At 45.1% G+C, this 11,846-nt stretch overlaps 1 non-coding gene across 1 annotated transcript; it reads right to left on the bottom strand.

Annotated features, from left to right (window-relative positions):
• Window positions 1-1,938: 1,938 nt before the first annotated feature.
• Window positions 1,939-2,070, bottom strand: LOC127691757 (small nucleolar RNA SNORA17). Its single transcript, XR_007979350.1, has one exon. It is a non-coding gene; the product is annotated as a small nucleolar RNA SNORA17 (small nucleolar RNA).
• Between the last annotated feature and the right edge of the window lie 9,776 nt (window positions 2,071-11,846).

Raw genomic sequence — 11,846 nt, 5'->3', positions numbered from 1 at the left:
GTTCAATAAAAAATAATGAGAAGTGCAAAACAAAACAAAACAAACAAACAAAAAACCCAGGAGAGTATGGCCCATTTTCAGAGGAAAAATATGAATATGATAATTGGTCAGTGTGCATTGTCCCTGAGAAAGCCTAGACACTGGGCATGCTATCAAAGGCTTTAGATCACCCTCCATAAGCACAGGAAAAGAACGAAAGAAAACACATTCAAAGTCTCAAAGCCCAGGACAGCAAATACTTTCTAAGCAAAGAACAGATCTCAGTGACAAGACATGATGCGAAAGAGAAGATCAAATTCAAGTCTGAGGTCAAAAAGCAAAAAGTCAAAGGTCAAAAGTTGCATGGCATTTCAGAATGCACACAGGAAATGGTCTGTGAGTTGAAGTCAGCATAAGGAGCAGGAAGGAGAGCGAGGAAAACCAACAGTTTCAGAGATCTGAGCACAGGCTAAACAGCAGCTCGAAGGATGTTTGAAGAGACGCTCACCATCAATATCCCACATTCGACACAAAACATTGATTTATATATTTAAGAAATCCTGTAAACACTCACTTAGTTGATTAAAAATAAACTCCCAAACATACAGCAGAACCCAAACTGTGAAAGCCAGAGAGAATCTTGAAGGCAGCATATAGAAGAATAAGCTACTATGTCCAAGAGCACTTTAATACGACCAACTACAGCTTCTTGATGAAAACCTTGGAGGACAGAAAGCAAAGGGGCTATATAGTCAAGGCAGGAAAGGGAAAAAGACATCACCCAAGAATTCTATGCCTAGAAAACCATCCTTGAAAAAAAAAAAGAGAGAACTGTCTAGACACCAATTATGAATGAATTCACCAGCGGGTGGTGGGGAGTATCTCCCCCTCAGCAGCTCCACCACATAGCAGACAAGAGGCAGGGCCTATCTCCTGTGTCATACCCTCAGGGCCAGCTCACTCACAACCCCCACATCCAGGGCTAGCTCTACAATGTGCCCAGACCAAGTGCAGGGCCAGCTCTCCTGAGTGCTACAGTAGGTGAGGGACAGGGAGGGATAACTCCCCTGCCTACTATAGGTGGTAAGGGCTGAGGGGAGGGCATCTCTCCCTGCCCCTGTCACTGTAGACAACTGGTGAGACCAGCTGTCCCATGCTCACACCTTTCGGGCCTCTAACCCACAACTCTCGAAATACTGGGGTGTCTCTGGAGTACTGCAGCTGGCTAAGGGTGGTGTCAGCCCTTTTGCTCTCCCAGGATGCCCAGGTAAAGGATGGGGCCAGATCTGCACAGACCTCAGACATTAACACCAGCCTTTGGTGGTAACAGATTCCTGCTGCCTCAGGATCTGGATGAGGACCCCCTGTGGTGAGAACCCTTCCATGGTCCCAGTCAGCAGCATTGCTGGCTGCTCACACCAGTCTGTTCCCCACTTCCCTCCAATTCTGCCTCTCTGCATTGTCCCTCCATCCTTCTGTTTCTATTTCATTCCCATTTCTCCACTACTTACTTGTTCCTCTTAGTGTTGCTGGCCCAGGGTCTCTGAGTGTCTGGGATGGTCTTACGGAGAGCCATGTCCCACCCGTACATTATGGCACTGAGCAAGGGTCATTTGGGCATGGTCTGCTCCACTAGGCCTGTGCTGCCCTGGACTGGTGGTCATCTCAGGCTAGGTCCCTGTCCAGGCTCCATGGTGCCAGACTGGTGGTCGTTTGGGCTTGCTCCTTGCCCCTGGCCTGTCTGAGGACTCCCATGAGGAGTCATCTGTCTTGAGTTCACTCCTGCCCAGGGTCCAAGGACCCAGGTGGAGTTTTCTAGTATCCAGCTTCTCCCCTGGCCTGGGATCCCATCAGGGTCGGTGCAATACCAGATGGCTGGTTGTCTCAGGCTAGCTCCGTGTCTGGGCATCCTGGTGCCAGGCTGGACTGGTGGTCATCTCAGGCTTGGTTTTGTCAGGGAATGTTAGATGACTAATCATTCAGATGTTTATAGGTCAGAACACTGAGCTTAGCTATAACCTTTCTCCTCTCTGCCACCTACTGATGGGTATGGCACACAGCAGCCACACCAGCCAGGCCTCTAGGGGAAAGGGTCTAATGTATGCCTAGAACTCATTTTATATTGTCTGATTCAGAAGACAACTTCTTAAATAAGAACTCTAAAGTGTTGCGGATGCGTAAAGATGTAATTTGTTGACGTCATCAACAGAAAGGAAGGGGAAGGTATCAGAGCAATATTGGAACATCTCTTACATCATTAACATAATGTTAGATGGATACTATTTGTCTAAGTTAAAATGTTTTCCTGTAAAATCCAAGGCAACAATAGGAAAGTAGCACCAGGTATAGTGATGTGTGCCCGCACACAGGAATTCATAATAGCCATTCACGCTGAGTGCAGCAAGTCTGTGGATGCAAGGTCAGCATTAGAAATCGATGGTGTCTTGCAGCTGAGGAGATAGAAGATGTCTTTAAGGGTCTGAGTTTGATCCCTAGCATAAAAAGTCTATAATCTAGCGCTGGGGAGGCAGAGACAGAAGGAACCCTGGGATTGCTGGCCATCCAGTCTAGTTGAATTGGCGAGTACTGTGTTCAGTATTAAAAATCAGGGTGGAGAGTGGGTGAGAAAGACCTTGAGGTCAACATATGGGCTACACACAGATGCACACACAATGCACCTGCACACACAAGAATTTGTGCCATATATGGACATAAATAACAATTTCAAAATGAATAGACTGTATTTCTATAAAATAGCAATATATATCTTAATTTAAATATAAACAGGATTTAGAAGTGGAAACATACTTAGGTATAAATTTAACAAAAAAAAAAGTGCAAGACCTGTATACTGAAGATCAAGTAGGCATCATGGATAGAAATTAAAGAAGACTTGAGGAAATGAAAAGACACCTTCTGTCCTCGGGTTTGGAGCACTTCCCGTCAAGATGATTGTCTCCCAAACTGTCCTACAGATTCAATGGAATCCCAATGAAAAGAAGACCCTTAGGAACGTATATGGAAACAGAGTATTGTTCAGAAACCCCACTCCCTGGGCATTTATCCTCACAAAACTCTGCATGGTCTGCGTGCATATGTTCACAGCAGCTTTATTTTTATGGTTGGATAATCTGCATATAACTGAATCCATAAACCTAAAGTTTCCTATACCACACTCCTGTTGCCTGCCTGTTTTAAGATTTGGAACGACTCTAGTACTTTCGAGAGAGCATTAGTGTCTTCTCAGCTGACTCCTACTCTGTCCCCAAGGCAAATGCTAGTCTCATTTCATTCACCATAGGTTGATTTTGTATAAATGGGATTGACTACCATATATTCCTTTATACCTGACGTCTTCTGCTTGGAATGCTTGAATTCCTCCCGTGTACAGTCTGTAAAGTTTATTCACTTTTTATTACTTGTCAGTTATTGTATGAACACACTCCAGTTTGTTTATTCATCCCCTTGTAAATAGCTATTGGAATTCTTTCTGGTTTTTATCTTTTATGAATACTTTTCTTTAAATATCACCATCTAAGTTTTTCAAAAAAGGTTATATTTTCATTTCTATCAGATTAAAATCTCAAGAGTGGGATTGGTGGATTCCACAGAAAAGTATTTGATTTTTTCCAAAGATTTATTTATTTATTTATTTATTTATTTATTTATTTTCAGAAAAGTATTTGAAATCTTATTGGAGAAATGGATTTCTCAACTCTAAGGCACCCAACTCTAGAAACCTAGGGTACAGGACAGCACATATCTATCCCACAAGATTGGTGGATCCCACAGAAAAGCTATAAGAAGCAACCAAATACTTTTTGCAAATGTGTACATTATTTTATTTTCTTATTAGTAGTATGAGACACGTGTCTTACTGAAGGTTTTAAATGCACACACATTTTGTGTTGCTATCCATAGATATTTCTTTGTGTAGTTTATGCTTTAAATTAGGCCCTTTATTGTGGAACTATGGGAATTTTTAAATACTCTGGAAGCATGTCATATATATATATATATATATATGTATATATATGTATATATATATTTAATTTTTCTTGTCTTTTATTTGTTGCTTGATTTTCTTACTGATAAAGTTGAAAATTCTGGAGTCTAATTTATCATTTTTCTATTGGAGTTACTACTTCTCTGTCTTGCCTAAGAATACTTTTCTAGCCCAAGATTAAAGATAGTCTACTGTAGCTGGGCGGTGGTGGCACATGCCTATAATCCCAGCACTTGTAAGACAGAGGCAAGTAGATCCCTATGAGCTCAAGACCAGCCTGGTCTACAGACTGAGTTAGTTCCAGGACAGTCAAGGTTGAGAATCCCTGTCTCAAAACCCCCCCTCAAAAAAAAAAAACCATAGTGTGTGATTTATTGTAGAAGTGCTTTAGTTTATTTAACCAGGTGGTAAGGACAGGCCACTTCTTAGGGGACAGGGCAGGCAAGAAGGTCAACACTGACCCATGAGGGTCACTGCCGTACAGTGAGGAGGTTTTGAAATCTTATTGGAGACATGGATTTCTCAACTATAAGGCAACCCACTCTAGGAACCTGGGGTGCAGGACCGCACATACCTATCCCAAGTCTGTGCTGAGGAGGACAAGGGTTTTCCCTCCAGTTCCTCTCTGAAAAGGCAGGTGGGAGTCAGAGCTAATCCACTTAGCCTTTCTTCTGGTCAAAGCCGCCAGAGAGCACTGTGTGAACATGTCTCCTGGCCAGCACTGTGTGAGCATGTCTCCTGGCCAGCAGGCTGTGGCTTTAACCAGGCTTGTAGCTAGCAGTGGGCCCTTGCTGGCTGTGGACAAAGGGAGACTTGATGGGTCATCACGGTCACATCAGAAGGCAGGGGGAGGGTGACCTCAATACCTGCAGGAGGCCCTCTCCTTGTGCCCTTAGGACCAACTTATGGCAGAGGATAGGAAAGAGTTCAGGATGAGAAGCTTAGTGGCCAGGAGCCAAAGACAGCAGAGCCAAGAGGAACTGTGGGAGGTGATGATTCACTGTGGCCAAATAATGTGCTCTAGAAGCAAGGCATTCTGGGAACAGAGGAGTTACTGAAATTTTGAGAGGGAAATGTGGCTACAAAGTTGGGGCCCTAGGGAGTTATTGAAGGGTCTAGGCAGACTAAGTGGACTGTATCCATTCAAAACCGAGTATCAGACACCCAGGGAATTGAGGACTGAGACACTGACAGGAGTCTAGCTCACAGCATATCACACAGATGGGCACGTGCTAATAACCAAGCGGGTTGTCTTGGTATTCCATCAGATGGTAGCTAAAAGCCAGATCCAGAGCCAGGAATGGTCTGGCAGAGATTTAAGGGCAAACACAGACCACTGAGGCGTCAGACAGGGCCCACTTTGACCTCACGTCACGGAGAAGCCATGCAAGGGCCTGGAGTCTCAGGCTTAGGCTTTGGATGAATTTCAGACACTTAAGGTCTTGGTAGGAGCAATGGCTGTCAGGGCCTGCTCTTCACTAAGTGGGCAGAAGTGCACAGGTTTGGGGTACCATAACACATTCTAAATATTTTCTATGGGGATGGTGATTAGGACCAGCCTCCAATGTAATTGACTCGGGCCCACAAACTGTTAGGCTGTTCGCATGACAATTGTTTCAGCCTTTCTGCTGCAGGGTTGCCATAACTGTTGCCTATATCTCTCCCTCCAAGGGCACCCTGCCATCCATGGGGACCCTCTGAGCTTCTCAGCCTGTAGCAGCTCGAATCGCCTCTGGTTTGTCCCCAACACCTCTGTCTTTATCTCTGACTCTCATCTCTGTGGGCTCTAACACATCATTCCTTTAGCATGTCCAGGACAAACCAGTCCCTTCCGATATTTGCATTTCTTTTTCCCAGAATGCAATGTTCTTTCCTGCCCTGTCTACCTGACAAGTATTGAGTCAGCCTTTAGTTGTTCAAAGTTCGTCTTGACACTTTACCTGACCAGTCTCAACCTGGAACCGTGTAAAGCACACAGTTCAGGTAACACTGAACGGCTGACCACAAATTCATTTCCCTTCTTTACTTCTTGCCAAGTATTCAATTTCCAGGAAGACAATCCTTATGTGGCTAAAAAATAAACACCAGATAGGCCAAGCCCAACACTCCAGCTTTACCCTTCCCACAGCATGACACCAGTGCCAAGCCCTTGCTCTGGTCACTGCCCTTCTGCCTCCTGTGACTGGCTCTGGGGTACAGTCTTCTCAATCGGTTCCAACAGTGGCAGACTCAAAAGTGGTCTGTGGTCAAACGCGTTGAGAGCAGCTACCATCTTCCCTTAGATCTGCCTCTGAACTATTGTTTACTAGGGTTGGCTGAGGACCCACAGAGAGCTCTCAGAATCCGAGGCCACTAAAGATTGGTCCTACCAGGCGGAGGTGGCGCACATATTTAATCCCAGCACTTGGGAGGCAGAGGCAGGTGGATCTCTAAGTTTGAGGCCAGACACACACACACACACACACACACACACACACACACACACACACAAGATTGGCCCTGTTTTATACCTGTGAGATGTTTCATCCTCTAATTCTTTACCCTTACTTGCCTTTCTTTAGAAACCATTCACTGAGTGACAAATACATGTTAGACATAGTTGGGTTTGAGTCTGATCTGCCCCCAAGGGCTCATGTGTTGAAAACCTGGTCCTAAGTTGTTAGTGCATTTTGGAAGGTTCTTGAAAGTTTAGGAGATGCGGTGGAGCTGGAGGAGGTAGGTCACAGGGAGAGAGTCTTTGGTGATATCTGGCCCTTTCCTCTCTTGCTCTGCTTGCTATCATGCTAGAACTTCTCTGACATAATGCTCCTTCACTAATGATGCTCTGCCCAAGTTCATGTAGACCAAATAGCCATGGACCAAACCCTTTGAAACCATGAACCTAAACACATCGTTCTTGTCTTACGTTGTTTGACTTAAGACATGTATTTGGTTATAACAATTAGAAAAGTAACTAAATTCAGATACTTAATATTTAAAAAATGCAAAGTTCTTACCTGCACAGTACTCAGGTTTTCTGAGAATGATGTGATCAGAGCAGTAATACTGTGTAACAGGGCTGCCAGTACAGTTGTCAAGTATGCATTGCTTGAGAAGAATTCCTAAAAGGTTATTGGAAGCCCTCAGAAGCCCTCAGAGAGAGAAAACTATGATTCACATCTCAGTCATAGAAGAAGCTTGGGCTCAGTTTCCTGGAACTCGCTTGGCCCTTGTCTGTCAGGCAGAAGAAAATGGACTAGCTCCAGGGGAGTCGAACACCTGGATAGGAGGCTAGAACCTCTGAGATGGGGTGGGCTATCTCTCTGAGAAAGCTAAGGAGTGAGAGCGCCAGGACAAACCTTTCTCAGTACAGACTCCTGGCTAGACCATAAACAGAGAGGACCCATGGTCACAGAGAAACAGGGCTGTGCCAACAACCAAAGCTGTAAAACCGGATTCTCTTCAGGGCTTGCATGAAGGGAGAAGAGACCTCACACATGTCCGACTTAGCTCTGTAGGAATAAAGGGGACTTGGAATCAATCGTCAGAGGAGATAGAGAGGTAAAGGGAACTCTGACAAAAACCACCAAACAGGATTCTTGCTAAGGACAGTCCAGAGCAGACAGCTGGTGCCAGGGCTAAGCTGGGAGAGAGGGAGGCTTGCTGCTGCAGCTGGAATTGGAGAAGCACATGGATGGGCCTCAGAGAAGGTGCAGGAGACTGGCTGTGGGTCTCCCTTCTCCTCGGGGTTGGGGGGAAGGGCATTGGACACTGGCCCAGGAGCATGGAGGAAGCAGGAGCTGCGAGCGGGGTTTGTACAGCTGAGAGCATGCTGGAAGGACTTCTGAGGTAGCTTCAGGGAGACAACTCTAAGTTTCAGAGGTAGTGTATAAAAGGGTTTGGGGGGTTATGGGCAGGAAGGGCTGATTGGTCATAACACAGTACCTGCTGATCATATGGCGGGATGCTTTGTGCAGGATCATCCTCTAGATAAGGGCAGGCACCCATGCTTAGAGACCCTCTCCAGACAAGATCAGTGGAGAAGAGGAAGCCCAGTGAGAAAGCCCGGTGAGACCTTCCTTTTCTGTCAAGTTTGGAGAGCTATCTGCACTCAGTAGCAGGGTCTTCCAACAGACTTTGGTTTAGTTGGAAAGGATTCTTCAGATAGAGTAACAGAAAAAAGACAGGCCCACCCAAGAAACAGATAAATCCTCATCTTTGGATACTTCACGTGTACCCTGTATATACCAATTTCAGCAAGGGTCACCCCTGTGTACATGAATACCATAGGATACAGAAAAGCTGCAGGTTGATACAGGACCAGCTAACTTTAATGCCTCACCTAGTCCTGAGATACTAGAATTTGGGTCAGAACCTAGGAGGGGAATGGAAACAATCATCATTTAGAAGCTCTGTCCCCAGGGCAATATTGGACAAGGTCACTCCAAGCATTCCCTTAGGGAAATGCCCACAGGTTTGCTCCCTAAAGCTGTGTTTCTCAGATAACTGCTCAGAACCCATGGGCTGAGCTGGGGCATTGGTTCCGGGGGTGCTCACTGTGCGAGCATGAGGACTTGAGGTGGGATCCCTGGCACCCATATAAAACTGGATATGGGGTTCTGTAGGGAGCTGCTTGTCTGTTAACTGTGTTAACAGTTAACAAGTCCTTATTTGGGTGGAGCCTGTTGAGCCTTGTGCCTTCCTCGTGGATACAGCCTATCAGCAATGCCCACTTGGCTAAGCCTGATTGGCTGGCTATTAGAATTTAAGGGCTGGGCTGATTCTCTCCCGGGGAGAAGTAGAAGTACAGGGGAGAAGAAGTATAGAGATCCTGAGTAAACTGCTTGAAGAAGATCTTCCTGTGTTGCCTCATTCCTTGCCCGCGAGGGTGGTCGAGACAACTGGTGCCGGAAAAACCCAGGAAACTCTCCTCGTTCGTGGGGTTTGAAGATCAGAACTTCTCGCAGTCAGGGTAGCCCACTGGTAAGTTCCTGGTTAAATCGGACAAGGTAAAGTTCTTGGTATTGAGAGACTATAAAGTTCCTGGTTAAATGGGACAAGGTAAAGTTCTTGGTGAGAGACAATAAAGTTCCTAGGCAAGGTGGAACCTAAGGGACCGTTAAAAACGGACAGCTGGTTCCTCTCTGTAAACAAAGCAGAAGGCAAACCGAAAGTGAAAGTAAAGTCTGTGGAGGTTTAAGTTTGCAGATTAGCAACCTAGTGAAAAGTAAAGAGTTACAATTTATAGCAACCTAGTGAAAAGTAAAGAGTTACAATTTATGGACCCTGCTGATAGCAGTGTCCTACATTTTTGTTCTTTTTGGGGGAGTCCTGTTCTGGTTTTGCTGACCGACATGCACCCCCAGTGATCGCAAGTAAAAGGACTTAGAGCCTTAATTTTTAAAATGGGGACCTCACAGTCTCATCCAATTTTTCTGGCCCTTCAGGAGTTGCTTTTATCAAAGAACTTAAAGATCAAGAAATCAACCTTAGAGAGATTTCTTTTTCTTTTTTAATTCATTGATATATTTATTTACATTTCAAATGATTTCCCCTTTTCTGGACCCCCACTCCCTGAAAGTCCCATCAGTCCCCTTCTCCCTCCCCCTGTTTTCCCACCCAACCCTTCCCACTTCCCTGTTCTGATTTTGCTCTATACTGCTTCACTGAGTCTTTTCAGAATAAGGGGCCACTCCTCCGTTCTTCTTGTACCTCATTTGATGTGTGGATTATGTTTTGGGTATTCCAGTTTTCTAGGTTAATATCCACTTATTAGTGAGTGCATACCATGATTCACCTTTTGAGTCTGTATTACCTCACTTAGTATGATGTTCTCTAGCTCCATCCATTTGCTTAAGAATTTCATGAATTCATTGTTTCTAATGGCTGAATAGTACTCCATTGTGTAGATATACCACATTTTTTGCATCCACTCTTCTGTTGAGGGATACCCAAACAGTATAAAGTACCTTGGGGTGACTCTTACCAAACATGTGAAAGATCTGTATGACAAGAACTTCAAGACTCTGAAGAAGGAATTGGAAGAAGACCTCAAAAAATGGGAAAACCTCCCATGCTCATGGATCGGCAGGATTAATATAGTTAAAATGGCCATTTTGCCAAAAGCAATATACAGATTCAATGCAATACCCATCAAAATCCCAACTCAATTCTTCACAGAGTTAGAAAGAGCAATTCTCAAATTCATCTGGAATAACAAAAAACCCAGGATAGCTAAAACTATTCTCAGTAACAAAAGAAATTCTGGGGGAATCAGTATCCCTGACCTCAAGCAATACTACAGAGCAATAGTGTTAAAAACTGCATGGTATTGGTACAGTGACCGGCAGGCAGATCAATGGAACAGGATTGAAGATCCAGAAATGAACCCACACACCTATGGCCACTTGATCCTCGACAAAGGGGCTGAAAACATCCAATGGAAAAAAGATAGCCTTTTCAACAAATGGTGCTGGTTCAACTGGAGGTCAGCATGCAGAAGAATGCGAATTGATCCATCCTTGTCTCCTTGTACTTAGAGAGATTTCTTAATGAATGTGATACCGTGGCACCCTGGTTTGCTGTTTATGGCAGCCTAAGGGTTGCCTGCTGGGATAGGTTAGGGAAGGATCTGGACTTAGCCTGGGATCGGGGCACACTCAAAGGAGGAGTAAACCCTATTTGGAAGCTTGTTAGGGGCTGTTTAGAAGATAAAAAATGCTGTAAGGCCATAGAGGGTGGACAAACTGCTTTAGAAATCTTACAAGAGGAAAGATCAGAAAAGGCAGAGAGTGTTAAGGAAAAAGGGGCAAAGTCTCTCTACCCTGCCTCAGAAGGGCTAGGAGATTTCAGTTTGGAAGATTCTGATCTTGAGGAGGAGGAGATACATGCTCTGGTTGAACAGTTGGAGGGAGCAAGCCTAAAACAGAGGAAGAAACTTAGAGATAAGTCAGGGGTGGCAGCGCCATCAATGGGTGTGGCCGTCCCCACCCCGCCAGCACCTTCCACTCCTACACCTAATCTAGAGACTACCCAGTATACAGGGAGTTCCTTTTGTCCACAAGTTTGGTCACAGGTTTGCACCGAGCTCTCTTTAGCTTATCCAGTGTTTCAGAATCCACAAGGGCAAAGGAGTCATGAGCCTTTAGACTTTAAAGTTATTAAATCTCTGGCCGAATCAGTTCGAAATTATGGAACATCCGCTGCCTTCACCGTGGCTCAAGTTGAGGCTCTCACTAGGCACTGTATGACTCCTGGGGATTGGAGTTCGTTGGTTCGTGCCTGCCTAAGCCCAGGACAATACCTCGATTGGAGAGCATTCCTTATAGAATTTGCAACTGAGCAGGAAGCCGCTAGCATAGCGGCAGGCAACCCACACACAATGGGATAGGGATATGCTCCTGGGTCAAGGAAGGTACACCAACGAACAGACTGGTTATCCGGTGCAAGTATACAATCAAGTCAATGATATCTCTATAAAAGCTTGGAAGTCCCTCCCCAATAAAGGGGAGGTAACAGGTGTTGCATCATTCCTTGCCGGCAAGGGTGGTCGCAACAGGGTTCCACGTTCCTCTCCTCATCACTGAGGAATGGGGACAAACAGGGCCAAGGAGCTCACCTGCCAGTAAGCTTAATGGAAATAGAGAACTCCAGGTTCACTGAGAGACACTGTCTCAAAAATTAGGGTGGAGAGCCAGGCATGCTGGCTCATGCATTTAATTCCAGCAGTCAAATCTCAGAGCTCAAGGACAGTCTGCTCTACAGAGCTAGTTGCAGGGCAACCAGGACTACGTGGAGAAACCATGTTTCAAAAAAACAAACAAACAAAAATGAAATAAAACAACAAAATAAGGTTAAGGTTAAGAAGAAAACTGGATGTTAC

Source organism: Apodemus sylvaticus, chromosome 8, assembly GCF_947179515.1.
Source record: "Apodemus sylvaticus chromosome 8, mApoSyl1.1, whole genome shotgun sequence".
NCBI lineage: Eukaryota > Metazoa > Chordata > Mammalia > Rodentia > Muridae > Apodemus > Apodemus sylvaticus.
The sequence above is the reverse complement of the archived record's forward strand: the minus strand, read 5'-3'. Positions and strand labels throughout refer to the sequence as shown.